The sequence below is a fragment of the Corvus brachyrhynchos genome, unplaced genomic scaffold (assembly GCF_000691975.1).
Source record: "Corvus brachyrhynchos isolate BGI_N302 unplaced genomic scaffold, ASM69197v1 scaffold220, whole genome shotgun sequence".
Lineage (NCBI taxonomy): Eukaryota > Metazoa > Chordata > Aves > Passeriformes > Corvidae > Corvus > Corvus brachyrhynchos.
In genome coordinates this window covers 2,935,492-2,949,201 of record NW_008236209.1, presented here as the reverse complement: position 1 = coordinate 2,949,201, position 13,710 = coordinate 2,935,492, and positions in this window count along the sequence as shown.

Here is a 13,710-nt window from a genome sequence, read left to right as displayed (position 1 = left end):
AGAGTATTTTGTGATACATTTGTGAAGCTCAATTTATGTAACTAGTTTCTTTGTGTGAACTACACAGATTAGAAGTCAGAAGAGCATAATGCAAGAATAACAAGAAGTATATCAATGTTGTAGGAGAGTGACAAAGATTCTCCAATGAAAATTAGTAAAAATGAGTATTTATAGTGAGAATGTGATTTATTTATTAATCATACAGGACAATTCCCATGTCCTGCCTGAAATGCTATATACCTTGAATTGAATAGAAGCTTGATGACCATTGTCATCTAGACAGGATTTTGGTTCATATTCAGAGCTTCTGGAAGCAATGAACTCATAGTCATATTACCCTGTACAATGAGGTGTCCATATAAAATCTTAATTACACACATTCATCCTGCAGTTTGAGCCACACACAACATACAGAGGGATTAAATAAAATCCTCATATTACAGTTACCTGAGCTCTCCCACCATTACACACACTTCATTTTCCACCATCACACACTTTCTTTTACCCTCGATAGCCATTGCAGACGATGTTGAATAAGCTCACCTGTTCAGCACACAGAAATGGTAACTACCAACACCGTGAAAAAGCAGCAGCCAAAATCACAGAGTTGTAAAACTCCCCAGCAGCATGAAAACCTTCAACTCTTAAACCCTGTTTTCTAGCCAGTAAACCTTTTTTTAAACTTCCTTCTGACTAAGATTTCAGTGGCCAAAAACTTCAGCTTTACCATCAATAATCACCAAAAACTGCAGCTCAACAGACCATACCAAAAATGACCTCCCACTCAAAGGCACATGGCTCAGGCAGCAGCCGGGCACTGAGGCTAGACCTCCGCACACACCTTACCTTTCCCTGGAGCCTCCGGAGGCACAGGCACCTTCTCACATCGGGATTCCTCTTCCCAAGAGCAGGCAGACAAGGAGCAGGAGCAGGTCCCGGTCCCATCAGCTCGCACAGCCCTCACCCATCTGATCCCACCGCAGAAAGCAGCAGGGATGGGGTGGGGGGACTCTTATGACCCCTCCCAGCACCAGGCGCAGGTGGCCCCGATGCTGCGGAGGTGGCCCCGATGCTGCGGAGGTGCCCTGGCAGCTGCAGGTCGTTGTTTCCAATTGTGCCACAGGTGTGTGCAGGATCTCATCACCGCTCACCCCCAGCCCCGCGAGCTCAGCTGCAGCCATCCAGCCATCATCCCAACCATCTCGTGTTTGCTTTATCCTGCAAGTGCTGCTTTTATTTTGGGGCCTAAATGTAGGGATTTTTTTCTTTTTTAGTCTGGCTGTATTGAAATATATAGTATTTGTTTGAATTCACCTCAGCTATCTGGATCAGTGACCTGATCATTATCTGTCTTTGTGTAATCCACAGTAATTATCTTGGATGATTTTATATTTTTTTCAAGCTCATTGATAATGTGTCAAGCAGTGAAGGACAAAGAACCAATTACATTAGGATACTATCAGAAAGTTTTCAGTAGGATGACAATTTCCCTTTGATTTCCCAGTTATTAATCCCTTAAATGCATTGTTTTAATTTCTTCATACATCACTGCCTAGAATATCATGATTCCTCATAAAAATATTTTTCTCTTAAGTAAAAACTCTTAACTTTTACTCGTGAACTTCTAGAAAAATAATTTTAAGAATTTACTAAAAACATTCTGATTTTAAAACAAATCCCATAACACTGGCAAGTAAAAAACTCTGTTATGGTGTTTCTTTTCTTTTTTATGGCTTGTGGCAATTGATCAGGAATTTCTTGCTAATTACGAGAAGCTTGTGATTTGTAACACACAATTGAATATTACTGTCTCCTACTTAGCATAATACTAATTTTTTTATTATAACTATATAGAAGTCTGGATCAATTATTGTTTTAACAGAAGCCTGACTATGCAAGCTAATGAAAGAAATTTCCAACACTATGTAAAGAGTAAAATAAAAATGTTACTTCCGATGAGTAGATAATCTGTTTAAATTTGGACTGAAACGATTTGATTTTTGCTGAGGTTACATGACACAATACTGTTTCCTATAGAATGAGGGAATGAGAGCATACTCATTATTTTAAATAAAGTCAGGCAACGCGGTGGGCCACAACCTGACCTAAGCAATGCACTTGCCTTGATGCTGAAGTTGAATAAAAATGCTCTCAAATGCATTGTTTAAGGGTTATTTCCAAGTTAGCAGTTTCTTTCTGCCAAGTGTATAATTCATTATATCAAAAACCAGGACTATGCAGGACACCCTGATGGACTGATGCAATTGTTCAGTGCCTTCCACAAGGATGGAATTCTGTGTAGTTGTTTGAACAACAAGAGCAGGAACAAAAATAGTACTGATTAATGTCCAAAGTTTATAAGTTACATCCAACGCACTATAGCTCTTTGATTATATTCCAGTTCCTGCAACACAATAGACCAGCAGTAACAAGACATCAAGTAAGTTACATAATAAATACATCCTTTTTTTTTTTTCTTTTAGCAGGAACTACATTTTTAAGTATTTCGTGTTTTTTTTTGTTACACAAAAATTAAGAAGAAATTGAAAGAAAAATTTAAATTGATAACAAAAATATCCACACCAAATATTGTAACTTTCAGTTTTTGACTGCTAATTTTTTCCTGCCTTCTGTACAAATGTTGAGTGCAACATCTGCAAGTGCCCCACAGGCTGTTTTCTCAACCACTTCCCCACAGAAACCACTTTGCAGATTTTCATTGACATGAGTAGATTTTTCTTCAGGCCCGGAAAGCCTGAAGGACCAGACCTGTTATCTGCTCAGAAATACCATTTTGTTTTCCATTTACAGGGACAAACTGTGACATGAAATTACTGGGAGACAAAACCATGCCTCTGTGGTGGCCCTGCAGTTGTTCACTGCAGGCTCAAAGGATGGAGCATCTTGGGCAACTCGTGTCTTTTCCACATTTCTCAGGCACAGAGCAAAGAGATTCTACACAAATGTGTCAGCCAACAGAGAAGGGAATGAATTTAATGGATTTAATATGCTTCAGGTCAAAGCTCAGCACAGGCCCTTATCCTCTTGTGCTGATTAACACAACTGATCTTAGGGTTTTCAGCTGGAAACAGAGAGAGGAAAAACAAAAGTACAAAGTCGTGGTACCTGCAATAATCTTTAAATTGATTTCAGCGTCTTTCCCACAGTATCATGTTTCAATTTGATTCTGCACTTACTTTGAAATTAAGTGTTAACCAAATTAGTTGTAAAGAAACAGTGAATTTTGACAGAATATTCCCTTCAAAATCCATTGAAATTCAGTTTGTTCTTCACTGAAGACCATACGTTAGTATTTACTTCATTTTTTGAGGGAACAAGGAGCAATGCTTTTAATAATCAACATGCTTTCCTTCACATTTTGAAGTGCAAAAATACACGTAGTAACAGCCACACAGTAGCAGCAGCCTTATTCAGAAAGTGGTGGTGGTGAACCAACTTACATTTGTTTCTTACAGTTACAAGCAATACAGATTGCAGGTGTTTGCACTGACATTTGCTTGATATGAAAATATACTTCCAAGCAAATATGCACTATCAGGCATCTTTAGCAGTCATCTCACCATTTTCTTTCACATTTTAAACACATGGGTGCAGGGAAAGAAAAGATAATTGAGCCATATTAGTAATCATTTAGAAATGGCTTTAGATGATGAGGATGTTCTTTGACATTTTCTAGAAGAGCTCGTTCGGTAGCAAAAGCCAGCAGCGCTGTTCACAGCTGGCTTCTCACTCTGCTCCTGTTTTCTTCTCCCTGCACGCCCTGCACACCTTTAGCTCAGCCCCATGGCAGTGATTCTTCACACCAGCCCAGCGAGCCAGAATTCTCTCTTTGTTTTCCAGCACACAACCTGTCGCTCTGCCGCAGCCGCTGCCGCCACCTCATTCCCACACAGATGAGATCCAGGTCTCAAGTGACACCAAACAGCGAAGTGCTCCCGTTCCAATTTCACACACAGCACTCTGCTTCAGAAGTACTTTTGTGCAGAAAGCTGAAAAGGAAGTTAGCAGTTTATGACAAATTTTTAGTGTTATTTCAAAGCACTAACAAGTTGTGAGTTTTCACCCATTTTTACATTACATATAATGATTAAAATGCAGTAGTATTAGGGTAGTGATGTCTTTTTTTAAGTATTAGCTCATGCAGCCTTACAGGGCAAGCAAAGCTGATCACACAACTACCTGTGTGAGCAGAATTTTAAGTACAATTCTTTGCAAAATGTGTCCCTTGGCGGTGTAACCCTAGATTTTTCTTTACTGGAAGATACTATGATCAAATTATTATTTTTTGCTCCTTGCTGTACTTATTGTGTCTTGCCATCAGTCTCGTCTTCCATATCTTTCTTGTATCCTAGCTCCTACTCCATTCATACTCCATCTGATTGCCCTTACTTTACATTTTCATTCTCTTCATGCTGCTTACATGCATTTGCTTAAGTTCTAGCACTGCCTCCTCCTCTTAGTAAGAGGATCTCAAGTGTGTTTAAATCATTCTTGAGCATCACTCTTTTTCTCTGAAATTGGCCTTGTTTATTTAGAAAAGTCCTTCACTGCTGTCCTGTCATTTACACTATTTTTTTCATAACTATGTTTAATATAGAGCAAACTTGAAGGAATCAAATAGAAATGCAGCTTTTGATGCAATGGCAGGCTTTGTTTTTCAGTTTGTACCTACAGACACACATCTGTAAACCTCTCCTTCTCAAAATCAACTGACAAAAGCAAACAGCTCTCCTTAGTGCCATTGCTTTTAAGATCCTTTTCCATAATGGAGTTGTAGCAGAATTTCTTCACAGAGAGGGAGAGAGCATTTTTGCTATAAAGAGACCTTTATGAGGTTGGGGGGGGAAGAGAAACTTTGGCCAGTACATGATTTGGAGATCACAGTGCTCCTTTCACAAGAATGGAAGATGGTAACTGATGAAGGGACCTTTGAGGGACTCCAGAACTATGAGCACCTCCTATTTTATGTTAGTTAATAAAAGTGTAGCTGCTCCCACATTCAGCTGCTGAACGAAGAACTACATTTTTCAATAAATCATTTTCAAACCTCTTTTGATATCAATTCCCTTGTGTCAATGATAGGCTTCTGAAAAACCAAAAGCAAAGAACTCTCCAGGGTGGTTTTTCGATGGCATGTACCAGACACAATGGATGCCAAATGCTGCTGGACACTTACAGGTGCCTGTAACTGTGTAGTATTCTCATAGTAACAAACCTCCCAGTACTGTGCTGGCTAAGAACATGGTGCAGTATTTGATGGACAAACTGGAGCAGGGGGACCTCAGTCTGTGCTGCTCTTGCTCTCTCATGTGTGGCCCAAGCAGGTCACTCTGGGCCTGTTTCCTGTCCTGCTCCCCACCTGCTTTGCTTGCAAGTTCTTCAGAGGGAAAAATGTGTCTTACCAATGTGAGACATTGTTATTACTTGTGAGCTGCATTCTCTTCCACAGTACCACTGAGTAGTTCAATGCTTTGTGTACAATATGTATTTCTTAGCAAATGGTACAAAATAAAACTTACAGTTGCTCAGCCACCACTTTTTAATGTGCAGCCTCCTGGCCGCTTCCTTCCAAAGTGATTCCAAAGGGTATCAATTACATTTTTCACCACTAACTTTTCACCATTGTGTACTACCAATGATCACACAACTCCAGCACGAAGGATTTACCTGGTGCTCTTTTGAAACTGATACAGTTTTTTCTCCTAAATTTGGAATGAGAAGTGAGAGTTCTTTAATTTGTAAGAGCATTTGTTTGGTTTGTGTGCTTTTATCATGTCTCATAATGGGAGTATCACCCAAGTTTTTAGCAAGACCTTTTACAAGGGCATGGAGTGCCATGACAAGAGGGAATGGCTTCAAACTGTCAGACAGCAGGTTTAGATTGGATATTAGGAACACAATTATTTACAGTGAGTTGATGAGGCCCTGGAATGGGTTGCCCAGAGAAGCTGTGGCTGCCCCATCCCTGGAAGCGTTCAAGGCCAGGTTGGATGGAGCTCTGAGCTACCTGAGATATTGGAAAGTGTCCCTGCCCAGGGCAGGGGGTTGGAATCAGATGATCTTTAAGGTTCCTTCCAATCCAAACTATTCTGTAGTTCTGTGATTCTATAAGGATCATACATAGAGCCCTTGATCAGGTTGCTTCAACCTTCTTTATCTACCAGATAAAAAAGAGCTATCACAATAGGTCTCATCCAAGAGTATTACAAACCTTAACATATCACAAACCTTAAATTAAAATTATCTGTAATTGTCATTATTGCTAATTACTTTACTTGGTCTTGTAATGTCACTCATGGAGTCCATTCGTGGTATGTCCATTTAGTTGACCCAAACTCAAGACTGTAAAATGACATGACTTTCTAAAGAAGGGCCTGTAAATAAAAGTATATGTTGTTTTATATTTAGAACAACATAAACGTGCTGTCATCTCATCAGTCAACTCAGTATAAATATGCTTTTCACGTCATGCTTAATGTTTGGCATTTTGCTGCCTCCCTTGCTGACCAAGGAGTACTCTTACATGCATTTCGTGCCACTTTCATTGCAAGCTAATGCATTATACAAAAAGAATTTTTTTTAAAAAATTAAATATTTACATTCCTTTGAAGGTTTAATACCAGATATCCCTAATGGCTGCATTTTCTCATTTCTGCATTTTATAGTAATTGCTTTCCTCACCATGTACTCTTTGGTGATTTTCCAATTAATTGCCAACCCATCTGACCACCTTTACTCTGTGTTTTATTTCTGGCTTATAAAAGAAATTTAGCAGCTGTTAAGAACATCGTGGTAATGTTTTTGACTGCTTATGAATCTGAAAATGCTAGGCAGACATTAATTAAGTCACATAATGGTATTTAACAGACACCACTATGATTGATACGATACTTTGTGCACTGTATATGTGTAGGCAATTCAAAGCACAGTTTCACAGGGATTCCCAAGCCTGGGTTTCACTGCTGAAGTCCACTTAGGGATTAATAAGAAATTTAACTCATAACATCAACAATATGACACAGTACCCAAAACCTGTGGCAGAAAATAAATGGCAGCCTGACCAATGTTAAATGGTACAAAAAGCTACAAAAATTAAATGGTACAAAAAGCTACAAATGTTGAATGGTACCAAAACCTATGCATTCCACTGAGCCTTCATACACTTTGTATGTACAGACTTTACTGTATAAAGGGTTTAAAGCTATTTTTCTCTTCAAAAAACAGGAATTAAGATAAGGAAGGGCATCACGCTGCAATGCCTTCCTGAAGCAAAAAAAAAACAACAAACCACTGAAAAGAAGAGAAAATGTTCCAAAGCTCAGCTGTATTGGCTGTTTGGTAGGGTTTCATTTGAGGCCCTAATCGCAGGAACAAGATTTGCTCTAAATTGTTTGCGTTTGCTTCTGAATATCTGGAAATTTGCTTGTTAAGTGTTCAGGTGGAGGAAAAAGCCTTCTCAGGTGCAGAAAGAAGTAATGCTGTGCAGTCAGTGGAAAGAAACATTCAAACAATTATACACCCTACTGCTTCAAGTCATATTAAAACAATCTATAAGCTAATTCAATGCTAACACAATGTCTCATAAATGGTAAACGGGCCGGATGAACATCCCGGCTGAGCAGGCTGGATGAACAACCTTCCAAGTCAAGAAATGCAGTATCATTGCAGCGTTCAACAAGGTTTTAACTGCCAGTTACACTTTATACCTGCTGCATTGAATCAGTGCTGCCAGCACAGATTTGTTTCCAGAGTGTGTGAAGGCAAACCAATGACTAGCAAGCAAGATTCTGAAGTCTGATGATGTTTTACCTTCTTACTCCATTTCCATATTTTCTCATACAAGCTGGTCAGTAGGAGATAATCAAAGATATTAAAATAGAGGTTTAAGACAGTTCCAGGATGAGTCTAGCCCCTGCTCCCTTCTCCCCAACTCCACAAGCTCCTCCCACAATCTATGTCTGATTATTCAAGGTGAATAAGGGTGAATTGATATTTTTAAACTCCTAACTTTTTTTTTTTTTTTTTTTGCTGTTTTTTACCTCTTTCCTGTGAGGCAAAATTGTTGGATCTAATCATTGTAAGCACATTATCCACTTTTAGAATTTTACTGCAATTCTCTCAAAGAACTGATGGGAAACTTAAATTTGAAGATGATTCTTAATGCCACCTTGCGGGCTTAGTAATGAGCACTTACAGATCTTCTGATTGAAAATTCAGCTGGCTGCCTAGTCCCTGAGATAACTTTAAATTAATAAAACTTCCAAATACTTTTTTCTTCTTAATTTTTCATGATGTTTCTATTTGATGAAAAAGTAAAGCAAAGCAAACTGTGAAGATACAGGTAAACTTGAACACCACTAAGGGTTCTCCAGTTTGCAGATGAGATGACATCTTCATCTTTCATATCCTGGAGTATAAGTAGGGTCAGCTGCAAGATTCATTAGTTGGGATATATGAAGAGATACTTGCAATAATGCTCCTGGTGATTCTTACACTACATTTATAGCCTTATTGTCTTTAAAAATGGAGGCTACACTAGATCCGACAACCTACAGATCTAAGAAATATTTTAAAATATATTAAAAAATAAATAAATAAAAGTAAATTTGGAAGAATGTTTGAATAGTAGAAGAAACTTTCAACTTTTTCACATTGCTGTCTGCAAGCCAAAGTAAGTTCATTTATCTCTTTTTTTTTTTCCTCAAAAAAATTATTTTAGGTCTGGAATATGTCTTGAAAAGCCAAGACAAGAAAAGACTGCCCAAAAAGACAAGGTGGCACATGCCATCTGTCATGCATCCCCAAATGTTAATTACTTATGAGTAAGATTTAAGATCAAAATGGAAATGAAAATGATCTTCAAAGTGTAACTGAAGAGCCATGGCTGTAATTCAGCTCTCTGTACGTCTTGATCCTCTTTATATCACACTTCAACTGAAGTACGATACTTCGACTTTTCACAGAATCTGTATTGCAGCACACGTTACTAATCTGGTACAAATTTCTGCAGCACTAAAGGGCCATATCTATTTGGAATGGCTGTTACAGGAAGTTTTGTATTTATAGAAAATTCAGACTGTAATTAGAGATCTTTAAATAGGCTTGCTCCCCCCCCCCCCCCACCCCCCCCTTTTGGTACTATGCAAGAAGAAAGAAGAGTTAATTTCTTCATGTTCCATTGATATTATTAAACCTACAGAATGGCGGGGGTAGAGGAAAGGAAGACAAAACTATTGTTCTAATTTTGAACTTCTAGATGTGAAATGTTGGATACAAAGGAGCTCAGTAATTTTGATTCCAAGCTACATCCAAAACTTAACAAAGTATATTCTTTTACCCTTAAGATATAAAATAATTTTTTTGTAATAACTTCTGTTTGCTGAAGATTTTGCCCTGAGAGGAACAAAAGCAGCACAAAAATACCTAATCTTCAGGGGTTTCTATACCTTACAAGGGAAAATTCCAGCACAGAGAATAATCACTTGAAAAGAACTTATTTACTTAGCCCTCAGGTAGAAAAGAGTTTATGCACACAGAGAAAATCCAGATAGTGTCTTAAAGAGTCTTGGATATCTCACACGCAACCTCTATTCATCGCTCTAAAACTGAGTAACAGCTTCAAAATCGCTGTTTGCCAGCATCTCTGGAGGAGGAGTCAAGGATAAGCACAGCTATAAAATGCTTCCCAAAAAGACTAATAACACTTTGCAATGTTAGAATGGAAATCTTAATGTTCAGCTTTTCTTCGAAGAACAGTTTCTTTGTGTCCTTTGCTCAGAGAAGGCGAAGTGGCTGTTCAAAGCCCCTTGTTTTGCCGAGGAATGTTTTTGTTGTTACTGCCCCGCAGTGGCTCATTGGAATATGTATGCAGGGTGGTTGTTTTTTTCTGCCTGAGCAGGCATTTGGAGACGGGGAGGGCTGCCAGGGAATCTTTTATATTCACTCAGCCTGCCTTGCAAATGATCTACAGTTATAGGCAAATACAGCTATAATCCAAGGCCACGTTTTCTTTCACATCCTTATTACAGAGCTAATGTATTCCTCGCCTCAATGTATAGATTATATTTTCTACTTACTGATGGTTCTTTAGATTGGATGAAATGGAAAGATTTAGTAGATAAATGGGGAACTGATTCGGAGAACAGGCATTTCATTGAGTGCTCCCAGTGACAGTGAATCCTGTACTATGCCATGAATGGTAAAAACCTCAATGAGTGTAAATACACATCCGTGTGTGTAAATACTCTTTTCTCACACACTGTTCCTCTGTACACACTTTCATTTAACATAACTTATTCTGAGAACAAAAACAAAACTACCTTACACTGTCAATAAAAGTTGTTCTGTATATTTAAGACATGAATTTAGCAACCAGGAACTCATTTTTAGGTTAGTGGTCTGAACATTTCACTACTGTTATGATTTGGCACAGTGAACACATTGCACAGTGACCCAGATTCTCCCTGTGCTCTGCGGCTTTGGACTGCTCTGCCAGCGTCATCCATCTCCCAGGGCAAAGGGGAGCTCCAGTCACACATTCTCAGCCCAGTGCAACTCTTTGCTGGGACTGTAGTCAGAAAAAGGAAGGGTTACTCTGGAGAATTCCAGTGCCAGCTCAGCCTCCTGGCCCCCTCAGCCATGGACACGGTACCTTAATTCTGACACTGGCCTTTGTGCGCAGCAGCAGCAGCAGCAGCAGCACTGTGGTAGCGTAAGAATAAAATTACTTTTTTCCCCACTGTTTTTTCTAACACTTCTTGCCAGTTTGAGTTTAGATACACTTAGTTCTGTAGTCAAATACATTTTCAAATTATCAGATTAAAAGAGAAAAAAAGCACTCTGGAATTCACGATTGCTTTCAGTCAGTGAAGCAGGGAGAATGTTACAAAACACTAAGTCACCCTTCAGTCTGACCTTGATTTGCAATCTACAATTTAGTGAATCTCACATCACATCAGATGTTCACTGGGTTTAAAAGATCAGTGAGCTTACCTGCCAGTACATATGTAGCTTATCTCCTTGTTTGGAGTTCAGCTTGTCAGCACACTAGTGATCTGTGCTCCATCTGCACATGGAGGCAGAATTATTCCGGTCTCATAATACATAGGCTAGCACTGCCCTGTAGTTCCTGTTTCAGCTAAGGAATGTTTATGGGGCTGAGCATACTGGTGCCGTCATCCTAATTTTTCTACATTGTTATTGTACCAGCACAAAGTTCTTGCAATGTGTGGTTTAAAATGCTGGCTGCTCAGCAAATGAGCTAGTGCATGCAGCATTGTAATAACACAGAAATCTGCATGTTGAATTTCAATTATGCTTTAAAGCTTTCGAAACAGAGTGCTTACATTTTCTTTTCAACATGCAATGAAATGTTGGTTGGTTGTTTTTTTTTCCCTTTCTCTACAAGCATCAGCACTGCAAGGCACTAGAGAGTTTCCTTCTGTGTAAGTGATTGTTTATTTCAGCTCCCGTGCCCTGTGGAAAGCCTGCCTAGTGAGTGACCATGTTATAAAAGAGGCTCACTCTGTTTTTAAATCAGTTAATGCATTATATCTCTCTCATGAAAGAGAGGAAATTAATTCTGTGAAAGGCTTTTTACCTTCCCATGTTAAAATAGCCAGTGTAGTAATGCATTTTGGGGTTGGTGCAAAGTAGAAGGGTGCCCAATGATGAGATTTATTTGCAGGAATTTGTCACTGGTGCCTGCAGTCAGGACATGTAAGGGACTGGCTGTTTAGGACAGGAAATAAGAACCATTATTTCTTGAAACTGAGGTTTGCAACTCACTAGCAATCACCTTTTTTATTCCAGGAAGCCTTTGGATTCACCACCCTCTGGCAGGCTAGATTTCATGGTCACTCTCATAGTGCCAAAAGAACATCTTTAATAACTTTAGTAGACCATAAAGTGGAAATAGTGCAAGGCTGGATTCAGTCAGGATGGCAGGAACTGGGAAGGGTGTGTACCGGAGCAGAGCATTCTCATCGTCACAAAAACACGGCCACTCTGAATTTACACTGGAATGTTGCAAAGGAGTTCTCACAGCCTAAGAAATGCAGCGGCCACCAAGCAGGCAGGTCTGTACACCTTAACGGCAGCAGTGTGCAGGAACAGAGGAATAAAGCCTAAAAGCAATACAATCATGTTAGAGTGGCTGAATACAATCGTTATTGCCCAGTTTGAAAGGCAGAGCTAATCTGCCCAGCTGCAAATTGTTTTGATGAAGCCACACTGCTTTGAGGGAACTGCACCCTGCTGCACTGGTCTGTGGAGAGAAGTCCATAATCTGCCAGGTGAAGCTAAACTGGGTTAAGGTAATGGCATCTTCCTCACCATGAGCAAAATTACAGGCTGGATCAGGAAAGCATTTTTAAAGTTAGAGATAATTGAAAAGAACAATTTCAGGTTTGAATAAAGTGTAAAATAAGAAATATAAAATGCTCATTTGCCTTCTGTAGGAGCTGAACACTTTATGGTTCTTCAAGGTAATGGAAAAAGAAACAATGAGAACCAAAGTTCTCATTAACAATAATCAAAGAGAAGAATGAAGCTGTAAACTCTGAATAACTACTTCACAGACTTTATTTATAGAGGTGTGCAATTTAAAGCCACTACTGGTTTACGAAACAACATAGGCTCAAAATGAAACTCCAGCATATGAAAATCTTGTTGCCCATAGTTTTAAGAAAATAAAAAGAAATACCATGTACCAATGGTAGTTGTATATTGGTCGTGGTACCCACAGTTGGTCTCCAAGGTGACAGTGAAACAAGAGGTGGAGGAAAAAGTAAAGGAAGCAAGATTTTAAATTTCTTCATGTGCAACGTAAATTAAACATGTGAGTACTATACTACGAGAAAGGTTCTAAGTACTTTTAGGGGCCCTGGTGGCAGAACTAACCACTCTAGCTCTGTTTTTCAGTTTAGTACAATGTCACTGAAGTCCCTCGAGGTGGACAGCTTCAGAACCCACAAAACTTCCAACACCAATTCTTGATTTACACATGCATGCGCTCTGCTTTTAGAAAGCAAGATAACCAAGAGTAAAATTTTGGATCTTTCATAACTAATGAATATAACAGTAGCCTTGAAACACGGCAATAGAATAAGATCTGTATTTGTTAAGTTTTAATAATTAATCCATTGACACAGCTAAAATGATGATAAGGGGAAAGGAACTGCTCGCCATCGTCACAAGACAGTGCCTCCAAAATTAACAGTAAATTGTGATAAAGCCAAGAAGACAATCACAATGCAGAGACCATAACCACAATGATTTGAATTATTATCCCATATTTTCAAGTAGAACTTGTCTTCTCCATCAACTTGGGTGTTAAAACAAATGAGACAGAAGGAGCTGCTTTGGTAGCAGCCAGATTTTAAGTTGAAGTGACAATGAAGAAGACTCCAAAGTAAAAGTACCAGTTTACCCAGTAGCAGGAGGGGAAGAACAGGACCTGGTCTCCTGAAATACACTGTGACAACAGAGTTGCTTACAGCAAAAGGGCAAGAGGACATCGCCGTTCCTTTCCTGTGTAAGCTTCTTGATTCACAAACTGTGCATTTCCAGAGAGATTTCTTTGCTATAAATGCCAAAGCAATGGAAAATTAGCCTCAAAGAGGGGCCGATATTAAAGATACAGCACTATGTTCTGTGTTTCTTCATTAACATGCTGGTTTTTGTTGATCC